This window comes from Capra hircus, chromosome 24 (genome assembly GCF_001704415.2).
Source record: "Capra hircus breed San Clemente chromosome 24, ASM170441v1, whole genome shotgun sequence".
NCBI lineage: Eukaryota > Metazoa > Chordata > Mammalia > Artiodactyla > Bovidae > Capra > Capra hircus.
The window spans coordinates 53,486,884-53,508,978 of NC_030831.1; positions in this window are offsets into that span (position 1 = coordinate 53,486,884).

A 22,095-nucleotide genomic window follows, 5' to 3' on the forward strand; every position below is an offset into this window, starting at 1 on the left:
CATAGAGATTATTTTTCCAAAACTCTGATAACTACTCCTGGTCTAGTCAGAGTGAAAGTGTGGCTTTTCCATTCATATTATTCTCAGAGTGTCACTGTACAAACTAGATGCATTTGAGGCCTGGGTGTAGCCTTAGGGTCAGCCATGCATAAGCTTTTAGTGGAAGATAATCTTTCTGGAATGTCATGAATGGGACACATGCTTTGGGTTACTTTGAAGTTAGAAGATGTATTTGTAGCACACCCAGGGAAAAGCAAGTCTTCCTGGGGCAACACATTCTTACCCAGCGGTACCCACTTCTAAACTGATATCTTGAGTGCCAACCAGTGACTCTGCTCAGTTCAGATCTGCATTTGTAGCAGTCCTGACAGTGGCGCTGTGACTTGGGAATTTATGAGGACAATGTGTCTCCAACAGCTGAGAATGATTAAACCTACACAAAGAGGACTGGAAGTTATGGTCCTGCGAATTTAAACATATTTGTGTGAAACCAACTCATAGTAATGTATAATAATTTGCGATTCTTCACCAAAAGGGGTGAAAAGGTACGCCTAGAGGAGGGAATTTTGTTCAGTCCAAATTTCTCTTACTGTTCTGAGGCTTTCTCCATGCTGTTCTCGTCTCACAGAGATGTCACTGCCTATGCACAAAGCTGTCTTTTGATAAAGATCTTTATTAATTCCATTGGTAAGAAGATAAAACTTCCCTTCAATATCACTGCAGACATGTCTGCCACTGCTTTCGGGGGTTTTGTTTGTTCGCTTTGTTTTTGACTGCACTGCACAGCATGAGGGATCTTAGTTCTTTGACCAGAGATCAAGATTGTGTCCCCGGTGGTGGAAGCGCAGAGTCTTAATCACTGGAGAACCAGGGATGTCTTGCCACGGGTTTCTTATTGGGGAAGGGCTTCTCTTTGATCTTTCACGCTATGGCAGAGACTCAGTTATCTGACTGTAGTCCTCTGCTAATCACCCTACCTCTCTGGTCTGCCTGAACTGTGGCATTTAGAATTACCATGAGCCTCTATACTGAAACCATCTTTGTCCTGAAGATGCCTCCGTTCTATACGCTGTTCTCTTCCGCCAGCAGACCTCGCCTGCTCTACACATCCGCGTTCATTATGTGACTTATCCTGATTCATTCTCCAACCTCCCCTCATCTTCGCTGAAAGATAACTTCCGGATTTGAAGTCCGAACCTAAAAAGTCATCGTCTGGTAAACAGAAACGTCACCAAAATTTTACTTTACACATAATATTATTAATCATTTATCTCTACTATGAAGTGCAGGATTTTATTACTCTTTAACCATTTCACACCCAATGGAGCACAGTATAAAACCATTTAGCCCTGTCTTTCAAAGGCTTATAACATGCCTAGAAATCTCTGAGTTAAATATACAGCTGCTCACACTTGTCCACTTAGCAATAGAGTGAGTCACCCACAAAACTGCCATATGGGTTAACAAATTATCCATAACATCTTTTGCAAGGACTAGAGATGACACAAATTCTAAAAGAGAATGCCACCCGGCCTAGGCATTTTAACTGAAAAAGAAAAAAAATCCCTTGGCTTACGTGTGTTTATTTACCAAAGCAGTACCAAGAATCACTTTTATCGATTTTTTCATAAATTCCCTGGATGTTTACCAAACAACTGTTAATACTATATGTCAACACTGTGGCAAAAAGTACTTCCAATAGACATTATCTCTTAAGCTAAAGAAGGGACAGACTCAGAAGGACTTCTTGAAATCACATATCTCATCGGTCATATACCAAGAAAATGGGATGATTTTAAGAGCATAAATGATACACACATGGGCATCATTTTGAAAACATATACTTCACTCAAAAGGGGAAATAAATTAAAAGAGAGAGAGGGGACTATCCTGTTAGTGCTTAAAGCCATTACTGGACAATCACTTTATTTCCTAGAACTAACTTTCTTCCCAGGAACCAAGGACAAACTCTCACTAACGAAACTGTTCAAAGTGAAATGGCCAAACTAGGATTCACACACAGGAAACCAAGTTGAAAACAGGGTCACACATTCAGTGAAAAATGGAAATCCTCGTGGCACATGTAAATCTCATGGGCTCCTCCATTTGACAGCTCAGCCACTTAAAATTTTTCTTTCATTTCAGGCATCATAAGTAAGCTGCTCTTGAAGCTCTCAGTTGGTAATTGGTCCACTTTAACATGAAGTTATGCTTTCCTTAGGGCTGGTTCTCTATTTAAAATGCGTAAGTATCCATTTTTAAAAGTTTAATTATGTGAAATTTTATTTCAAATTTAATAATTTAGTCTAGAAAGTTTCTAGTTGATGAAAATGTCAAATGTAAAAAGACAGGAATGCTTAATTAGTTGAGTACCTTAAGTTTTTTGACAAATACTAAGTGGACTTGTTAACACTTGCTGCCAGAACTCAAGGGCTTTATTAAAAATAGAAATGGAGAAAATCAGCCTCACTGAATACATGATTGACAGTCTAGACCAAGCCTACTCTTTCCTTATGTCTCATTCTGCATCTCTTCTTTCTGAAAGGCCATTCCTTCGTTGTGTTTTGCTCTTACTAACAATGTTTTTTTTAAAAACACCAATATTCACTTATTATACTGTTAATAATAATAAATATCACGGCAATGTGTTTAAACAATAAAAAACCAAGCCAAATATAATCAAACAAAAAGAACTGAAAAAGAAGGCCTGGGTGTTAGAGGCAACTCATGTATGACTCTTACATAAACACATTTTCATTCTTCTGGTCTTTGTTTCCTTATCAGCAAAAGTAGGAGACTGAAGCACATGATATCTTATCAAATCAAATGGGATGATCCCTTATTGAATCAAATGCTTTCGGTTCAGTCATTCCATGAAATCCATTTGTAAGATTATTCTCCTTGCTTCCTAGCTTCCTTCCCTCCTCCTTATTGGAAATATTTAGGAAGAGGAAAATTGCATCAGTTGATCTTTTTCTTTTTCTTCTGGACTTCCCTGGTGGCTCAGCTGGTAAAGAATCTGCCTGCAATGCAGAAGACCCCAGTTTGATTCCTGGGTTGGGAAGATCCATTGGAGAAGGAAAAGTCTACCCACTCCAGTATTCTGGCGTGGAGAATTCCACAGACTGTATAGTCCATGGGGTCACAAAGAGCTGGACACGGACTGAGCGACTTTCACTTCACTTACTGAGATATATTCACTTATTATGCAGTTCATTCATTTACCAGTTGACTTTTAATCATAGGTTTCCTCTTAACAGTGAAAACATCTTCTGTGTATTTGATACGGTAATTTTCAAGAAGCTTAGAGTCCAGCAGGGACCTGACTCAAAACCAGAAATCATCTCAATGCCCTTCACAAAGCAGCAAAATGCGACGGCTTTACTTAGTCTAGAAGAATCCGAATCCTTTCCAACTCGGAACTCTAATAGCCAAACCCATACTTCTTCCTGGCTACTAGAAAGATCTACCTGAATCATCAGAAACATTAAACTCTATGTCTTGAAAACTTAACTCTTCAACTTCCCTTACAACTGGTTTCTTTTCCTGCACCACTGCCACCCTTGTTCACGGCACCTCTATCCGTCTGGTTCCCGTGCAGGAGGGCTAACAGGCCTGCTTGAGGATCGCCTCTCCTCCAACCCCCCTCTGAGTCAACTACTGACTGACTCAACCACAGTCTAAACACCAATCGCCAGCACCTCCCTAGATCTAGTTGTATTAACTTGCATCAAGATATTTACATTTGTCTGTTCACCCTTAAGTGAAATCAAAAAAATCATGACCGTCTCTCTTAAGTTTATTTCCTGAGTACCTTATATAATCCTTGGCCCATAAAAGGTACTCAATAAATTTGAGTTCTGCTCTTAAGAAGTAAGTAGTGATACTCTAAACTCTGTAAAGACCAGTATGGGAAAAGAATCAAATAAAGAAGGGGTGTGTGTAGGGGTGTGTGTAGGGTGTGTAGGGTGTGTGTGTGTGTGTGTGTGTGTGTGTGTGTGTGTGTGTATAACTTATTCACTTTGCTCTACAGCAGAAAGTAATACAATATTGTAAATCAACTATGCTCCAATAAACATTTTTAAAAGACTAGTAAGTAAGTAGCAATAAACTAATGCTTACTAACTTCCTCCTGAACTGATATTTCCTAAAATAAGCTGAAAACTTTTTAGAACTTCAAAGATAGAGCTCAAAATAACAAGGGATTTCCACATGTACTATCTCTAACACGTATTATTTTCTACCTTTGGATAATCTACCCCTCACCAACTGCTCATCCTTTAATTCAGTCTCCATAATACTTCTCCCCAAGCTGTGATTACAGTACTTTTCATCCTCTTCATACACAGCAAGCCCAGGAGCTAGTGGACATCATATGAAAGAGTGGATTCATACCCTCCCAAATCCTACAAAACGTGTGTTTTCTACCTGCCAGGAATATGAGTTGTGTGTACGGGTCTGGTGAGGCTTTCTTTTCCCCCAAAACAGCACCTAAAGGAGCTGGAAGGACGCAAGAACATGCGGCTCGATGCTTGGGTTGTTTCTCTGCCTAACTGGCCTGAATTTACGAGTACATAATAACTGTCTATCCATTTTCAAATTCAGGCAGCATTATAAATAAGCCTGAGTAATATTCAGGCTGCTTTGTTTTATGGGGAGCTTTATAGCATGACCATGCTGTGTACCAAGGCATGGGGTAGGCACAGATGTTTGCATTCATTTAGACTTCTCCGGGAAGCAGCAACAGCATGAATGCAGTTTGGATGGACAGCGTCATTACAAATTACACTTGGACTCTATTGCATTAAAAGGTAATGGGTTTCTTCCCACTTTGCATTAATTTTAAAAGTCGGGAGTTAAGTTGACCAATGGGGTAACTCCCTCTCCCTTTCCAAGCTCTTTTCCTAAATCATTAACTGTATCTGCTCTCACTTTCTGGTCTCTGGGTTTCTCTGCTGTTTTGTATTTTACATAGCTAATCAGCTCCAGGAGCAGAACATTACTGCTGTTCAGGGCCCCCTATTTTTTTTTCTTACTGTCTGGTTACTTGAATTAATGCTGTAATATTTTGGATGCCATTATACTATGCTAGAACAATCTTTGCTCTGCTACGGAGGACCAGCAGAGAACAGTTTGTAAGTAATATTGCCCTTTCCTGATTCAGTAAGTGGGTAATTTGTTCCAGTGAGCAAACTTGCATGACTTTCCTATTATGAAAATAAATGAAATAAGATACTCACCTCGCTTTTCACAACGCTACCCTGAGGTTTGTTTGGAATTTTTTAACAGACAGGAAGAAAGGCAAAGAGGCAGAAACTCTGGAAAATAATATAGGAGGCCCTGATGACATGTCAGCCAGGAAAATGTTCTGTGATTCTGCTTTGTAATCTGCTAGGCGCCTCACTGTAGAATCTTTAACTCACCAACATTCTGTATAAGCCCGAAATCATCCAAGCCCACCTTCCATAACCGTTCTTACCTAGATCCTTTCCAGGCAGGAGGGGCACCCAGAGGACCTCTCCTGCTCAGGCAGTTCTGGAAAATCAGTCCTGAATATTCACTGAAAGGACTGAGGCTGAAACTCTAATACTTTGGCCACCTGATGTGAAGACCTGACTCACTGGAAAAGACCCCGATGCTGGGAAAGATTGATGGCAGGAGGAGAAGGGGACGACAGAGGAAGAGATGGTTGGGTGGCATCACTAACTCAACGGACAAGAGTTTGAGTAAGCTCTGGGAGTTGGTGATGGACAGGGAAACCTGGTGTGCTGCAGTCCATGGGGTCACAAAGAGTCAGACACGACTGAGCAACTGTACTGAACCAAAAAATCTGAAACAAATCCAGGGGCTTGGGAGCATCACAAGATAAGATTTTATATCTTCTCTTATACAATGCTACCCAGTCACTCCTTGACCTAGCGGCCTATTTAGCTAAAACTGTAAATCCACGTGTTCTATTCAGTCATCGTAAAGGCTCTTGAAAATCGCTTTAAGCCAGAGTTTCTCCCCCTTGGTACTACTGACTCTGGGGCTGGGTTAAGTCTTGTGTTGTGGGAGCTGTTCTGGGCATTGTAGGCTGGTTAGCAATATCACTAACCTCTACTCATCAGATGCCACAGCGCCCTCCCCACTGTCATGACAACCAAAGCTGTGTCTAGACATTACCACGAGTCCCCTGGAAGTCAAAAATCACACCTGGTTGAGAACCACTGTTCAAACAAACCAGCTCCTTTCTGATAGAAAGAAACCCCCTCTAGTACCACGCAGCTCCCAAGAAGTCAGTGTGATATAGCATGGGGACAGGAATCAGCCTGCTGAGGTTTCACAGTTTCCTCATCTGTAAAAAGGGGCTTCCCAGGTGGCTCAATGGTAAAGAATCTGCCTGCCAAGCATGAGACGTGGGTTCAGTCCCTGGGTTGGGAACATCCCCTGGAGAAGGAAATGGCAACCCACTCCAGTATTCTTGCCTGGAACATCCCATGGACAGAGAAGTCCAGTGGGTTACAGCCCATGGGGTCGCAAAGGAGTCAGACACGACTAAGCAACAACAACATCTGTAAAAAGGAGATCGTAAAACCTGTTTTTGCAGGCAGCTGAAAGGTAATATATTCAAAGTACTAAGCAAAGTGTCAGGAGTCCATTAGTTATATAATATTTTTAAAGGAGTAGCTGTTTCATTATCAGAAATTAAATCTATTAAACAGTTAAACCTCAATTTCATCCTTAAGATCATCATTTTTAATTCCATTGTCAATGAGAAGTAACGGTGGTATGGAATGTCAGGCCGAATTTATACCATCCCCGGATACTCTCTACACTTAATTTCCTGTGTGCATTTATTTCATCCCCAGGAGAAAGCTAGAAACTTCTCCCTGTGGCAGAACAAGTTCTAGGGCTGGTGGATTTACCGACAGTATTTTCAAGCAGGCCACTCCAGGCAGGAAGGCAATCCCCCAACACCGTCAGGCAAGGGCAAGCAACCAACAGTCCAAGAAGAGCCAAGGGTCAGGGTGACTGGGCTTGGGAAGGTGCTTTACCATGAGGAGTGAGTGCGGGTGGTTCTTAGGAGTCCAGGAAGAAAGGGGGTGAGCTCTCAGGAGATCTGCTACCATGGGTAACAGGACCTGGGGGGCTGCACTGGGGTGTGTGATCGGTTGACTGGGACCCCCCAGCTCAGGTCTTAAAAGAACAGGCAGTGACCAGGAATAAGAGCTTGAAGGTGGGAACTGAAGAAGCAGGTTTAGACAGGAACATGCTGGCAGCCTCTCAGTAACAGCAACACTAGTTCCTGCCACTTTGTAGGTATAACATCAGAGTTCTTCCTTTGAGATATTTACCTCCAACGAGGAATACACAGCATGGGAAGGGACCTGTTGCAATCTGGTCTTTGCAAATAGGAGTTTAGACTAAGGCAGCGTCTGATCGCATGGAGAGGGCGGGGCGAGGTGACTGATCTTGAACCTGCAACGGAATAGTAAGCAAGCTCAACGTTTTCACTTAGATCATACCTTATGTAATTAATACATCGGGCAAGGTAGGCTTATAATACATCAGAAATTCCTTTATTCTTTCTTCTCACGACCCTCTCAAACCCAATCTAAAAGCTTTGTTCTTCCCCTACTCATGTGTGAATAGGCCTGAGCAAGTTCCTCAATAGACATGCATACATTCAGATCATTAAATCTTGTCCTGGAGTTTGGTCCCTAAAACAATCACAGCTGAATTAAGAAAAAAAAAAACCTGGTGCAATCCCTTATCAAAATTCCAGACTTGATTCCAGGTTTATCTCAAGACTGCAGCCAGCAGGAAGCAACAGGAATGGGTGTGGAGCTCCTTCTCAGCATGGTATTTGAAAATTCCTCTGCAGCATCAATGGAAAGAAGTGGGTGAAGGGATAAGAGTGCAGAAAACACCTTTGCTATTAGGAATCGTCTCGAGTTCTCCCTGTCCTCAGCAGCTTGGTATATTTCTGCAGAAACCGTGCTGCTGTGACCTGACACCTGCTATTCCCTGCCTCAGCCACACAATCCCCACGGACCCTTCTGAGGTCCTGGTTTTCTGAGGTTCTGCTCCAACACACATCCTCCCTTTAAGGGCTCCATTCTTCTTCCGGAAGACCTCTTGGAAGAGTCCCTGCAAGATGATTCTAGATCCCTGGCAGTCTGGCTCCCTGTGACCACTGGTCCCTCAGAAACATACATCCTCAACTGCTGACTCTGCGATCCCAAACCTCACATTCCACACTGTGGACACAGCCCACTCTGCCCTGTCGATTCCTCATGCAAGAGTCAAACCATAGGGACTTCCCGGGTGGTCCAGTGCTTAAGATTTCCCTGTTTCCAAGACAGGGGGGGCTTGGGTTCAGTCCCTGGTTAGGGAACCAGATCCTATATGCCACAACTGAAGATTCCATATGCCACAACTAAGACCCGGTACAGCCAAATAAATAAACATCAAAAATGAAAAGAGTCAAACTGTAGCCTGCTATTCCTCCGGTGCAGAGGATGAACAAAATTCTCCAACTAATCTCCTTGAAGCCTCTTGACTAGTGGCCTTGAAACCCGTCTCATTAGCACTGAGGTGAGAGCAAAGCACAAAGGACTAAGCCTCCTCAGTCTTTTCTCTCCTTCCAGCCCCTCTCCTCTCCAGTGTGGACCAATTTATAGTCATAAGCTGATGACATGTGGTGTTGGAGAAGACTCTTGAGAGCCCCTTGGACTGCAAGGAGATCCAACCAGTCCATCCTAAAGGAAGTCAGTCCTGAATATTCTTTGGAAGGACTGATGCTGAAGCTGAAACTTCCAATACTTTGGCCACCTGATGCGAAGAACTGACTCACTGGAAAAGACCCTGAAGCTGGGAAAGATTGAAGGCGGGAGGAGAAGACGACGACAGAGGATGAGATGGTTGGATGGCATCACTGACTCAATGGGCATGAGTTTGAGCAAACTCCAGGAGTTGGTGATGGACAGGGAGGCCTGGCATGCTGCAGTTCACGGGTTGCAAAGTCGGACACGACTGAACAACTCAATTGAACTGATAAGAAGATCAGGGTCACATCCCACGCCAGGCGGCTCTAACGTCTCATCTCAGAACACGTGGCACATTTAGGCCTGGAAGTGAAGTGAAGTGAAGTGAAGTTGCTCAGTCATGTCCGAGTCTTTGCAACACCATGGACTGTAGCCCACCAGGCTCCTCAGTCCATGGGATTATCCAGGCATAAATACTGGAATAGATTGCCATTTCCTTCTCCAGGGGATCTTCTTGAACCGGGGATCGAACCCGGGTCTCTCGCATTGTAGGCAGACGCTTTACTGTCTAAGCTACCAGGGAAGCACTTAGGCCTGGAAGTCAACCCAAAAGTAAGAAGAAAGTAAGAAGTACCCCCACATCCACATTACCTGATACGAGGGGTAGATGTAAGGCTGTCAGAGATGGACAGGTGTGCGTGAGGCTCCCAATCAACTTCTTGGTGCTGGCAGGGGAGGGGCTGAGCTGTTCAAAGAAAGCAGGGGTGAGAGAGAGCTGACCCTGTTCCAGGACCGGCTGCTTGGACAGGGTCTCTCATCATCCACAGCTCAGCCCCAGGAAAGTCACCATGAGACTCATAAACATGTTTTAAAACCACTGAAGCACAGAGAGTGAGGACATCACTATGTCACAGTTGCTGGCATGGCCCCTGACAGGCAGGTTCTCACCTCATTTGAGTAGAAACCCCCTAAGCCCTTAATCCAGGTTTCCCAGTTAAAGTTAAGATCAGAATCCCCTCCAACACAGGGGGATAAGATATTGCCTCAGAGATTTGCTAAAACTTCAGGACAGCGTTAAATCTTTTACAGAGATGTTTACCAGACTGCCTCCAACAGAGAAATAACACAAGTGCCTCGGTGGGCAGTTTGATTGTTAAGAGAAGAGTGTGCAGCAGATGCCACTGAGAGAAAGCCCCTCCAGAGGGAGACTGTGAATCCAAATAAACTAACAGGAGTTGAAGTCATGCCTTGAGAAACAAAAAGGAAAACCCAGTAAAAGACAGTCATGCTTTTTTCTGGTGCCACCTCAGCTGAGAAGAAACAAACCAGCCGTCCATGTGGCAACAATGAACGTACCCTGTGCTCTTAAACAGCACCACAGCCCTGTGAAGAGGAGAAAAATTCTTTCAACAATACCGTAGTCGGTTGTGCAGCTTTTTCAAAAAAGTAATGTTTCAAGTGACATGGTTATTTGTCAAGTTCCCTAGAAACAGAAACAGCAGCAGCATCCTGACAACTGATTGAAAGGTGAAAAAATAATCCTGAGGACCTCTCTGTACCATCTCTCCTGGACTGGGTCCCATTCTCCACCCAGAGCCTCCAACTGCAGAGCTCAGGGTTCATCTAACCAAGCTCTAGGGATGCGATTGGCATGAGGATTCAGAGAGGGGCCTGGAAACTACTCGTGGGCTTTTCGAAAGAGAAAACGCTACTTGTGGATTTTTCTGGAGTGGAAACTCTACCTGTGGCTTTCTCTAGAGAGAAAAGCGGTATCTGAGTGGCTTGAAGAGGACAGTGCATTGGACACCGACTATCTTGGAGAAGAGGTAACGAACCAGAGAAGGAGGCACCCGTAAAAGGCCCAGTCTTAAAGAGGCTTCCCTTTTATCAAACAATAAAAAATCCAGATTAGCTGAAATTTCAGCCACCAAATGTGTTGAATTATAAGTTGTTGCACTGTAACAAGTTGTAAATTATAGTATTCTTATAAACAGTGTTATTTTTATAGACAGTAATATATACATACATATTATTTCTATATATAGTATTCTTATAAATCTCTTCTGAGGCTGCTCCAATTCAGTGAGCTGGTTCAGAGAAAGCTAACTACATAAGGAAAAGGTCTCTCCACTTGATCTCAGTTTTCTCCTGGACCCTTACAGGAAAAGGAAGTGTTGATCTGGGGGAATTAGAACGCATAATTCCTGGCGGCTCCTCCTAACTGCATCTAAGGGACACCCATGACCTTGGAGCTGTGAAGGAGCTGGGATGAGTATGAGAAAGAACAAGAACAAAGTGATCACTCTGCAGATTAGTACAGTCAGCTCTTCAGCCTGCAAAACCTAGGATGCTTTTTATTCACACCCATACTATTATAATGCCAGTGTGACATTTCCATTGATCCTTGATTTTTCCTGATCCTTGCTCAGTAGTATCTGACTCATTTGCGACCCCATGGACTGTAGCCCACCATGCTCCATGGGATTTTCCATGCAAGAATACTGGAACTGGTTGCTATTTCATATTCCAGGAGATCTTCCTGACCCAGGGATTGAACCCATGTCTCCTACATTGCAGGCAGATGCTTTACCTCTAAGCCACCAGGGACGCCCATAAATTTTCCCATAAATTAACATAAATTCTTCCATTATATTCATGCACTCACAACTCCTCAGGGCCATCTCTCTTCCAACATTTTGGAGGAGCCCAACACCCTTGATCCCTCTTGTAAACTGGAGAAATTTGGACCACGTAACATCAAAACACACATAGGCAGAAAAGAGTGCCTGTAAAATACAGAGGGCTGGGTGATTTGTAGGCAACTGTGATGACTCAGTACATTAAATTGGGCTGCTGATTAAAATTATTTGGGAATCCCAGAGAGTTCTCTTGTGTTTTCCACATCTGGAGTCCATAAAATTGACTCCTTAGCCCCTTTTCCCAATGACAATTTTAGCACTCTGCTCTTAGTCAAACAACCACATGCCACAGTTCAGTAGCTGCCTTCCTCCAAGGAAACACTATTTTATCTTCGAGGGTGACATGCTCTGAGCATGGGGGCAATGACTGGTAGCATAGCACAGATGGACAGGAAATGGTGTGCCTTTCACAGCCCGCTGCTCCTACATTTTACTATAGAATATATGTTTGGAAATGTGGGTCTCTTAGAAACACAAAACCCTTTTAGCCCCTTGAGATACAACCATTAGCTAATAAATCTCCACCTTCCAGCTTTGTTCCTCCCACAAGAAACATGAGAGCTCTTTGCCTTATGATCTTCAGCTTGTAATAAATTTGAAATCTATCAAAGAGATAACTCCCCCACGATGGTTTTTCCCCTCTCAAGCAGAACACTCTCCAAAAATGGCCTAGAGATGATTCTACTTGTTAGAAGTAGCTGCATAGGAACTTCCTGATATTTCTGTAAGTCCATATCCAGCAGAAGAATTTTCTTGAACACAAACCAGCCTGTGGAAAAGCTCCCCAATGCTAAGCAGTGGGTGTAAAATGGAGGCAATTTGTTACAGGTGTTATTGTTTCCTTATCAAAAGCAGTTGAGGGCGTGATCATGGCATATTTTTCTTTCAAATTCTCTTTCTTGAACAGTATTTTGTGCATTTTACTTGTACTAACGTCCTAACTGGCCTTAAGTTATGCATAACTGCCTACCCGTGTATGTGTAAGCATTTTGCATTTTACCCTAATCAGAACAAATGATGTTTCTTATTCTTTGTTTTCTTTGGAAACCAAGCAACCTGGGCCTATACCACTAGTGCTGGGTAGAAGGGAGGTTAGACAGAGAGTCAGAGTAAGCATGCATTTTTTTTTTCACTTTTCTTTAATTGTGGTAAAGTGCACATAAAATTTCTTAGCCATTTTTAAGTGCAATGCAATTTTAACCAGCAGAATACTGGAGTGGGTAGCCTTTCCCTTCTCCAGGGGATCTTCCCAACCCAGAGATCGAACCCAAGTCTCTCACAGTACAGGAGGATTCTTTACCAGCTGAGCTACAACTGAAGCCCTAATAAATAAAATAACTATTTTTAAGTGTAAAGCTCAGTGGTATTAAATATACTCACTTTATTGTGCATACACCATCCATTCATCCCTATAACTCTGTTCATTTTGTGGAACTTAAAATATGTTAAAATTTGAGCAAAAAAGTGTTACTTAGACAACATGCTCACTGAGACAGCTGATAACTTCTACTATAGCCTTTTATCTATATCTGTCCATAGATATAAATAAGAATATTCAGAAAATGCTCATGCCAATATGGAGATATCTCGATATTTACAAATATGAAATTTACAAATACTCTTATCAACATGCTGTTCAAACCATTACTCAAAACTCAAATGAAGTGTGGAAATGCCAGTTCAGATTAATTTGATACACTGCTCTCTTAATTTTTTTTTTTTGGTACTTAATTCAGATTTCTAACCTACCTAGTGTAAAGTTCCAATTAAAATATGATACCCAATGTGTTGACTTCAAAAGACCCTCAATAAGTGAATTTACACTTCATCAATTACAGCAGCACTCTGAAAAATTGGGGCACAGTGACATGAGAGATATATTTCTTGAAACTACAAAGAATATTGGCTTATAGTTGAGAACCTTCGTGATTCAGCCCAATTTCAGCTCTAGAAAATACACCCATTGGAATTCTGAGACACAGAAGTCTTTCAAGAGGAGACAGTAACGTAGGGTAGGCGTCAGAGTATTTGGAGCGAAAGAGCAAAGGGAAATCACTGCAGTGAGTAAGGGGACAGCAGAGTTTGATTGATTCAGTTTAAAAGCCACTTAGAGCCAAATTCAGTTGACAATTCCAACTCGTAGAGCTGGAGGCACTCCAGAATCACTGAAATAGGACTGTCCCAAGAGTTACAAGACTGGTCACTTCTTACTGTCATCAGTGTCCTTAACTATCACGTGGCCATGCCCTCCTCCAAGGCCTTTCCTTAACTGTTAAATGAGTCGATCAAATTGAAGGAAATATAAAATTTTATTTGGCAATCACAATAGTACTCTTAACCGCATCAAGAGATAAAACTATTTTTCATCGGAATAGACGCTCTTTGAACATAAGCCTGAGTGGAAAAGTAAGCAGCATTCACAGCTAACACCATATTCGATGGTGAAAGACTGAAAGCTTTTCCTCTAAGATCAGGAACAAGACAGGGATGCCTGCTTTTGCCATTCCTATACAACATATTAGAAGTGCTGGCAACCCACTCCAGTGCTCTTGCCTGGAAAATCCCATGGACGGAGGAGCCTGGTAGGCTGCGGTCCATGGGGTCCCTAACAGTCAGACACGACTGAGCGACTTCACTTTCACTTTTCACTTTCTTGGACTGGAGAAGGAACTGGCAACCCGCTCCAGTGTTCTTGCCTGGAGAATCCCAGGGACGGGGGAGCCTGGTGGGCTGCCATCTATGGCGTCGCACAGAGTCGGACAGACTGAAGCGACTTAGCAGCAGCAGCAGCAGCAGCCATTATAAGTAGGCAAGAAAAAGAAACAAAAGACATCCAAATCAGAAAGAAAGATATAAAATGTCTCTGATTGCAGACAACATGATCCTATATGTAGCAAACCCTGAAGATTGCATTTTAAAAGCTTTTAGAAATAAACTCTGCAATTGTATAATACAAAATCAAAATGTAAAAATCAGTTGCATTTATATACACTAAAAATAATCTGAAAAGAATAAAAAATTTAATTCCATTTATAATAGCAATTAAAAAATAAAATTCCTGGGAATAAACTTAACCAAGGAGGTGAAAGACACACTATAAACTTCAAAACACTACTGAAAGAAACTGAAGAAAAGTAAGTGGAAAGATATCCTTGCTCATGGATTGGATGACTTAATATTAAGGTGTCAGTACAAACCAGAATGATATACAGACTTAATGAAAATTTCTAGAATGGAAAAATTCATTCTAAAATTAATATGGAATTTCAAAGGACCCGAAATACCCAAAAGAGTCTTTAAAAAGAAGAATTAAGTTAATGACTCACACTTTCTGATTTCAAAATGTATCACAAAGCTATGGTAATCAAAACAGTATCTTTCTGGCATGAAGACAGACATATAGATCAATGAAACTGAATGAAAAGACCAGAAACAAACATTTGAGTATACGGTAAAATTGTTTCTGACAAGTATGCCAAAACCACTCAATGGGAAAAGAATAGTCTCTTCAACAAATGGTGCTAGAAAAGCTAGACAGCCACATGCAGAAGAATAAAGTTGAAGACTCACCTTACACCACTGAAGGAAGTGAAGTGAAAGTTGCTCAGTCATGTCCGACTCTTTGCGATCCCATGGTCTATATAGTCCATGGAATTCTCCAGGCCAGAATACTGGAGTGAGTAGCCTTTCCCTTCTCCAGGGGATCTTCCCAACCCAGGGATCGAACCCAGGTCTCTGCACTGCAGGCGGATTCTTTACCAGCTGAGCCACAAGGGAAGCCCACCTTATATCATATAAAAAGTTAATTCAAAACAGATCAAAGACCTAAACTTAATACTTCAGTGATAAAATTCTTATAAGAAAACAACGGAAAAAAATTTCATTACAATCGATTTGGCAATGATTTCTTGGATATAAGACCAAAAGCACAGACAATAAAAGTAAAAATAGCTAAACTGAACTTTATCAAAATTAAACACTTCTATATAAAGGACACAATCAACAGAGTCAGAAGGCAACCTATAGAATGAGAAAAATATTTCCAATTATATATGAGAGGTTTATATATTTGATATATATATGTTTATATATATATTATATATGATGAGAAAAAAGCAGTTTTCTGCTGCTCATCAGTGAGTACTCGCAGAATGTGCCAGAACTTCTCAGGGATTCCTGGAGACATGGCAGCAGCCCTAGTTACTCTTTTGTCCATTTTAAAAATTGGATTGTTTAAAGAGTTCTCTCTGTATTCTGGATATTGACTTCTCATCATATATATAATTGCAAATATTATTTTTCTCATTCTGTTGCCTTTGACTCTGTTGATTGTGTCCTTTGCACAGAAGTTTTTAATTTTGATAAAGTTCAGTTTAGCTATTTTTACTTTTATTGTCTGTGCTTTTGGTCTTAAATGCAAGAAATCAGCAGTTAAGGGTATGGGGCAAAGATGCGCTCATGGGGTGTTGAGGAAAGCAGACACCAACCTCACTAAGAGGACAGGAATGCTCACTGAGGATGATGTGGAACGCACGATCACCACTGTATAGAGCCCATGCCTGAACAAGGTCCCAGACTGGTTCTTTAACAGACAGAAGGATATGAAGGATGGAAAACAAAGCCAGGTCCTTGCCAGTGGTCGAGACAACACACTCCATGAAGGCCTGGAGCAAAAGATTCAGGCCCAAAGAGGGCTCTGCCATTTCTGGGGACTTCCCTGGTGGTTCCGCGGCTAAGACTCTGTGCTCCCAACGCAGGGCGAGCCTTTCTTCAGCACATCGTCCCAACCCAGGGATCCAATCCGTGTCTCTTAGGTCTCCTGCATTGGCAGGTAAGTTCTTTACCACTAGTGCCACCTGAGAAGCCCTTCCAGGTGGCTCAGATGGTATAGAATCTGCCTGAAATGCAGGAGAACCAGGTTCAATTCCAGAGTAGGGAAGATTCTTCTGGAGAAGGGAATGGCTACCCACTCCAGTATTCTTGCCTGCAGAACCCCATGGACAGAGGAGCCTGGTGGCCCACAGTGGATGGGGTCCCAAAGAGTCAGACACGACTGAGCCACTGAGAGGTCCCATGCCGCAAATGAAAGATCTCACACACTTCAGTGAAGATCGAATACACTGCGTGCCGCAACTAAGATCCAGCACAGCCAAATAAATACTTTAAAAATTAAATTAAAAATAAGAGCACTTCTGCACCAATCTATAAAACTACGAGAGTCCAAGGAGTCAAGATTAAGGAAGAGGTTTTTACTAAGCTCACCAAAATGCTTTAAAAAATAAAAATAAAAATAAAAAAACCTTGTCAAGTGTTTAAGACATTCAAGTTAAATGAAGAACCACTTGACAATTCTTCAACTATTAACAAGGCTTCAGCTTCCAACACTCTATTTTTCAAGGCACACCTCAAACTCCATCATCTCTACAAAACTATTTCCTTCCTTGCTACAAAAACAATATTGCTATGTTTAATGTTGAATGTGTTGTAAGCCCTAAAAAATGTATTTTCTTTTCAATTACAAACCGTGCCTTAAAAATCACTGTATCCTCACCACACCCACCAGCATTTCATGCGTGTCTTACATCCAGATACTGCTTCATTTATGAAGTCAGTGCTTAACCAGTTTTCCCTCACCCATTTGCCATGAGAACTATTTGAACTCTCTCAGATCCCTCTTCAAATTTCACTCGCTTAATGAAGCCATTCCAAGAAGGCAGTGAACTGGGCATTGGGGACGTTGCAATGAAAATGGAAAAGGAAATACTGACCACGTCACTTTAGTATAAATCATTTTTCCTCCACCGGGTACTTTTTACCCTTGCAATTTCTCAGTCTTACCTTGACTGTCAGCTCACAAAGCTCAAATTATATCTCTATATGCGTTTCTTCATCCAGAGCTGGGTAACTGATACCAGTTATCATCCATTTACTTGTCCTCACTGTAAAGATTTCCCTATACTCCTACTTCTCTGGACGCCATGTGCTTGTATATCTGGTATCATCCGGTAACACTGGATAAGGGCGATGTGAAGAGCAGGGGAGGAGGGAATCAACGGGAGCTTTCGTTTTATTAACGGTAATTATGAACAAGTCATTTATTGATTTGAGGTCTCAATTTTTTCATTTATTTAAAATAATAATAGATCTTTAGGTTTGCTTCCACATCTCGTAGAGTACATTCAACATTCAAGCTGCCCTTAAAGGGAACCAAAAATACACTGATTTGAGTGAAATCAAGAAATGTTTATGTCCCTTACAGCCCAGAAGTAGCCAGCCCTAGGCTAATGGGATGGTCCTGCCATCCTCAACAGATGACTTGTATGACTTAGACTTGAGTCTAAGATGTCTTCTCAAGCTGCCACTACAGGGTCTGTATCCCAGCTGGATTAAAAAAGAAGAAAGAAAGATCAAAGCATATCCATTTCTCTTATGGCTGTGATCTGGAAACAACTCCTTGGCTCACACTGCACTGGTCACAGCTTGATCACACAGCCTTGAAGAAGAAGATGGGAAGCGCCATCTCTACCGGAGATCCCAGCCCAGGGGCTCTCAGCATTAGTTTAGTACAACATATGATTTTTAGAATGTGAAGAACTCTAAAGGATCTAAGAGTTTATGCCACTTGCAAGATAGTAAGTTTCCCTGACACAGTCTCATAGTAGTGTTAGGCGCTCAGTCGTGTCTGACTCTTTGCAACCCCATGGTTTATAGCCTGCCAGGATCCTCTGTCCATGGGATTCTCCAGGCAAAAATACTGTTGGGTTGCCATCCCCTTCTCCAGAGGATCTTCCCGACCCAGGGACAGAGCCCAGGTCTCCTGCATTGCAGGCAGATTCTTTACCGTCTGAGTTACAGGGAAGTCTTGTACATAGTCTCACGGATTCTGGCAAAGGACATGGTCAGAACAATCTGCTGACCATAGGCGGTCAGGAACAACAGTACTGCAAGGACCACGAGCATCACCATGTGTGCACCAGTTACGTCCTCCCAAGACAATGTGACAGGCCTGGATGGATGAATGCAAACGTAGTGGCTCACACTACAGAAGAAATTTGAATTTAGAGAACTCAAATCTTTTACAGAGGGAGTAACGTGCTTGCATTTCGCTCTGGAGAGAGTTACATTCTCTATCTTCCAGGGCCTTTTACTCTACAAAATCTTTAAATATACAGTCCAGGTAACAGGGAGTTTTATTACCCAACTCATAGTGGAGTGAAAGCCACTCAGTCATGTCCAACTTTTTGCAACCCCATGGACTACACAGCCCATGGAATTCTCCAAGCTAGGATAATGGAGTTGGGGAGCCTTTCCCTTCTCCAGGGCATCTTCCCAACCCAGGGATCAGACCCAGGTCTCCCGCATTGCAGGCAGATTCTTTACCAGCTGAGCCACAAGGGAAGCCCATCCAACTCATAGGAGGTCTATAAATGAAAGAGACCCAGGGAGAGTTGTCTCCGGACATAGGACACTATTAAGAAAGACACAGGACACTCTCACTAACCAGTTCCAGGAAAACCAGGGCATATGTTCCTATTAATGCCAGTGGCTCCCTAGCAGTCTCTATCACAATTCTGTAATATCTGTCATCTGAAGGATTAATATGAAGGCCACTAGTTCTTTAAGGACATAGATGTTTATAAAGATAACAGTGCCCAAGGTAAACATTTTCAGTGATCAAAACTAGATTCTTAAATCTAATACCTCTTGTGTTAGGATCTTTAGATACTTCCTGTGATGTGAATGTTGAGTCATTTAGGGCAAGGGCTCCAGACTGGGATGCAAGGCACCTGAGATCTAGGGTAAGATTTTCCATTCATTTGATTCCTGATTTTGAAAATGTCATTCAACATCTTTTAACCTCAATTTATTTATTCTGTATACTGAGCTGTTAATGCTCTTTAAATCTACCTCAAGTTTCACTTGAACTCAGACACTACCATGGTCTAGTAACCTGAGATGAAGGTCATATACAAGTCATTGGATAAGCTCCTGGCTAAAGTGTCAGTAGTACTGTTAGGAGAAATACTGACTAAAACCCACCCTGGCCAGGCACTACAGTAACCATTTGCATGAGTTATGTTATGACAGGAGATCTTGGTAAGGAACATAGAACTAACAAGCCATCACCAACTGGAAGAATTCGAGAAAGGTCAAAGGACATTGCATATGTCCTACCACCTCCCATAATCCTTCTGGCTAGACTCTATCTGGGCTGAGAGACATGTGTGCCACCAGGTAGGACCCTGAGTCAGAAGGACTGTCCAGAGACAACCCAGAAACTAATCCCATCACCATAAAACCCGAGACTGTGAGCCGCATGGCAGGGCAGACTTCCTGGGTTCCCTTACCCTGCTGCTTTCTGCCAGGCACCCCTTCCCAATAAAGTCTCTTGGGTTGTCAGCACGTGTGTTTCCTAGGACAATTCATTTCCAAGTGTTAGACAAGAGCCCATTCTCGGGCCCTGGAAGGGGTCCCCCTGTCTGCAACAGTTCCACTAATGCTCAGGGCACTTCTCACCTCTCTATTAGAAGATATTTTTTCTGTGTTCCACCCAAAACAATAAATATTCTTTCTCTTAAACCTGTCAAGCTTGGGTCTGAGTTTTTAACAAATTCAGCAGGAGCTAAGTGATTTGATCATACCTCTTTTGGTTAGGTTTACCTAGATCAAAGCCTTCGTCTCACATGCCAGTTTCAGTGGCTATCCTGGAAGACTGCAGAAGAGGAAGTTTCTGAAGTTGCCTCCATATGGGCGCAGGAGGAGAAACTGATGGCGCTCGTGCCAAATACGTCCATTCTTGATCTGAATTCTCCCTCCTTATCTGTTACTATCTGATCCATTCCTTTCCGTCTACCTGCTTCAAAAGGCAATTAAAGAGTGCAAATCTCGTTACTCTCTTTCTCAATATAGACCTAAGAAACACTTTACCTGCTGCAGTATCTCCTTTTTATCCCTGATCTGCAGTTAGTTCCACTAATTCTTTGGTGCTTTCTTGCCTTTTGTGTTTTAATTACTTTTGGATATTGGCTCTGAACTCATTTCAAAAGGCTTTATAAACTCTAACAGTGGAAACAGGGTGGAGAGGAAGCTGCCGGCATGCCTAGATTTCTGGTCTGCAACTTTGCAGTATTTTCATCCTCCTAATTTCATTTTCAAAAACCATTTTTTTTTCTTACGACTATTTTTTTCTTGCCAACAAGTCTCATAGGGTTTCACTTCAAAGCACTCACTGAGGTCTAGGTTGCCAATTGTGGTATTTTAAAACACAGACTCCAGGCTTCCTGTGGGGCTTTTTCTGTTTGTTTTAAATTGTCTTTTCAATATTTTCCTAATTAATGTTCTTATTTTAGAATCATTTCCATTTTATAATTTAATTTTTCATTTTCTTCATTTTTAGTCAAAGTCATAAATGCATATGGTTTATGAAGCAAAATGAACAGAAAGACTTCTAAAGAAAACCAAAATTTCCCTTTTTTATGCCTGCCCGCCCACAGAGTCTTAAATCCCAGGAGAAAACACTTTAACCAATTCCTTTTTATTTTCCTGGGGCTCACCTTCAAACACTTAATTAACACATTTATACCACCATTTCTTCCAGGAGTAATGTACAGATGTGAGAGTTGGACCATAAAGAAGGCTGAGCACTGAAGATTTAATGCTTTCGAATTGTGGTGCTGAAGAAGATTCTTAAGAGTCCCATAGAGAGCAAGGAAATTAAACCAGTCAATCCTAAAGGAAATCAACCCCGAATATTCACTGGAAGGACTGATGCTGAAGCTGAACCTCTAATACTCTGGCCACCTGGTAGGAAGAGCCAACTCACTGGAAAAGACCCTGATGCTGGAAAAGACTGAGGGCAGGAGGAGAAGGGGGCAACAGAGGATGAGATGGTTGGATGGCATCACCAACTCAAGGTACACGAGTTTGAGCAAACTCTGGGAGTTGGTGATGGACAGGGAGGCCTGGAGTGCTGCAGTCCATGGCGTTGCAAAGGGTCGTACACAACTCAGAGACTGAACACCGCCACCATCTCCATTTCTTAGCTACTGGCCTCCTACCATGGTAGATGAGGATTTTGCTCACTTACATTATTCCTCACCTCTCCAAATCTTTCCCTCTATATATAGTTTTATATAGAGAGAAGTTTGTAAGTCCATAGTTTCTGCAGTAACAACAAAACACGTTAAAAACCTATTTCTTGGCCCCAAATTATGCACAATACATCTTGGCTCCCTACTTTATAAAATGACAAGACAAGAAAACCCTCATCCTTGTCTCCTCCTCTCTTCCTTTCCACCATCTGTCCATCAACCAGATCTACACTTTTAATAATGGCAGAATGGCTACTTTGACAAGCTGTTCTATAAACTTCCTACAATTTTCCATAATCTTTATAGGCTTATTCTAAAAGATGAAAACTGTAAGTGGCACGTGATTTACTCTGGTCAATAATGAGCTATATCACAAGCTAGGCCTCCATAGTCTTTTCCAGTGCTCTTTTCTGATTAAAATATAATATACTTAGGATTAGTTCAATTGTATTCTCCTTTTTCATAGTTGATCAATTTCCTCTAGCACATTCTCAAATATTTCGAGGTTCACAATCATATTATCTATCTTTTCAGTCTTCTTCCCTTTCCTTCCCA